This window comes from Rhinopithecus roxellana, chromosome 8, assembly GCF_007565055.1.
Source record: "Rhinopithecus roxellana isolate Shanxi Qingling chromosome 8, ASM756505v1, whole genome shotgun sequence".
NCBI lineage: Eukaryota > Metazoa > Chordata > Mammalia > Primates > Cercopithecidae > Rhinopithecus > Rhinopithecus roxellana.
Window position 1 is genome coordinate 97,772,201 of NC_044556.1, and position 2,637 is coordinate 97,774,837.

The following is a 2,637-nucleotide window of genomic DNA, read 5'->3' on the forward strand; positions in this document are numbered from 1 at the left end:
GCTAGGGACCCTCCTTTCTCTACCTATCACTTCCCTGCCCCACTCTTGTATCAGGGACACAGCAGCCAGGCTCCTGAGCAGGCAGGACTGCTACTGACCAGGACCACATTAAACTTATAACCTCCAGCCAAAGCCATGCAGACCTATCAGGGTATCTAATTCTGTCACACAACACAGGGGGACCAGACTTTTGGACAGGAGATTACCCTATGTATTGTAACCAAGGACCCCCTCACTCCCATGAGATACCCTGCAGCTGAGAAAACGAATAAATAAGTCTGTGTCCTGACAAGGAAGGCTATTCCTAAGAGACTGTTGAGAGCAGCAACCATGTTTGAAAGATTCCCTGTTATTTAATGTATTCACAATAATCATATGTTGTTTAACTCCTTAAAAATACACACATATTTTGCAAAAGCTGTTTAAAAAATAAAATAAAATAAATACACACATAGTTGGAGTTTCCCAAACTAAGAGAGGAAAAAAAAAAAAAATAAGCCATGGGCCTTTCTTCAGGTATTACACTTAACTGTACAGATACTTCTGTCTGAATTCTACAGAATTGGGCAGTGAGTGCTGCCTTATGAGGTCAACTCCCAAAAGTAGCTCATCAATATCTCATTTCTACCCCTTTTCTATTTTATGCCATTTCAAAGAGCCCAACTGTCATCTGTGCTTACCAAAACTACTCTATAAATGCTGGTGGGATTTGTGGACCTCAGCTCCATACTGATACACAAATTACTGCAGCTGTTTGAGGTTATTTGTATTTATGAGGCCGTGTGAACATTTTATTTCTTGGGCCAATACAGCTAGAAAGACAAAATGTGGTCTCTAGTGAAAACCAATTGCCCATTCGTTAGAATTTAAGCCCACATTTTGCACTCAGCATTGTGTGAGATTGACAAGATCCATCAGGGATAATTGCTGCCTTTTGGAAATTTGCACTGTGAAAGAGAAAGCATGTAAGTATAAATAGGGAACATAGGTATCTGAAAAAATTTAAACTGCCCTTTGGCAGCTGTCCATTGTCACCAGAGAGGAGAGATTGCCTGATGTTTCCCCAGAGGCCTCACATGGTGGCCCATCATCCCTTGGCAACTTTGCCAGGCCCAGCTCAGCCCACAAGCTTGGAAACTTAATTTTGCCCCTGTCTCTTAGAGGCAGGCTTATATTAAATAAGCTCAAAGAACTGATAGTAAAAGGCTGAACACCAAGTTATTTATTCATTTGAGAAATTATTAAGGAAACAGAAGACTCACATTTGGATGACCAGTGGATTTTCTGACTACTGAGGGACTTAAGAAGCAGGCCTGCTCAGTTAGCAATAATCGTGCCTTGGATAAACCTCACTGGCTATGATACTGCCACTTCACAAAGCTGCCAGCCTGCTCAGGATGCGAAGGCTGTTGAGGTGGGTAAAATCAGAACAATGGAAATTGATCAGACAAGGATTTGATGGCATCCCGCTGAGCTCCCCTGAGCATCCATCTCCTGTTGGGGATGGCCAAGAACTCACTTGTGAGACCAAAGTGCCCACTGAGGAGTGCCCTGTGGAGATGAGACACATACTGAACTGCATTGGTGAAGTAGGTCCTTCTTATTATGGGGTCCAAAAGGAATACATAGAAAGGTTACTGGCCTCGAGGTCCCCACAGATCATTCACCTTGCTCACAGCTCTCTTCCAATTGCAAGGGAAGCCTGTTCCTTGTTTTCTTCTTGATTTTTATTTATTTTTGATTGACTAGAGGTGGATAATAGACAATGTTTTAAGAATAATGAATTCAGAGAGAATGTGAAAACTACAGGGCCTGGAACAGGTCTCTTTTTTTTTTTTTTTTTTTTTTTTTTTGAGGTGAAGCCTCACTCTGTCACCCAGGCTCGAGTGCAGTGGTGCAGAAATCTTGGTTCACTGCAACCTCCACATCCTGGGTTCAAGTGGTTCTCCTGCCTCAGCCTCCCAAGTAACTGGGATTACAGGCGCCTGCCACCATGCCCAGCTAAGTTTTGTATTTTTAGTAGAGACAAGGTTTCACCATGTTGGCCAGGCTAATTTTGAATTCCTGACCTCAAGTGATCCACCTGCCTCAGCCTCCCAAAGTGTTGGGATTACAGGCATGAGCTACCGCACCTAGCTGTCTCTCATCTTTTTATTGGTATGTTTAGACTCGGTAGTCAGAGGCCGGGTCATCTCATCAAAAATAAGTTGATATAAATAGAGCAGGAATCATGACCCCAAACCTCCAGTGGCTCATTCAAGTAATTAAGGAAGTGATTAGATTCTGAGACGAAAGATAAAACATGAGAAAAATGCTTTGTTACTCTCTGTATTAGGCAGGATTCTCCAGAGAGACAGAACAAACAGGAGATGGATATAGACATAGATTAGATATGGATGTAGATATAGATAGATGAGAGAGGATTTATCAGGGGAATTGGCTCAAATGATTATCGAGGCTGAGAAGTCCCACGACAGGCTGTCTGCAAGCTGGAGACCTAGGAATTCTGGTAGTACAGCTCGGTACAAGTCCAAAGGCATCAGAATCAGGAGTTGATGGTGTAACTCAGTCCAAGGCCAAAGGCCTGAGAACCCGGGGGTCATAACTTTGGTTATGTAACTTGTGGTGTAACTCGTG

The 2,637-nt window shown here is 43.0% G+C and overlaps 1 pseudogene; it reads right to left on the reverse strand.

The window, feature by feature from the left end:
* Positions 1-1,208: 1,208 nt before the first annotated feature.
* On the reverse strand, positions 1,209-1,382 carry LOC115899330 (annotated as a pseudogene).
* Positions 1,383-2,637: the final 1,255 nt, after the last annotated feature.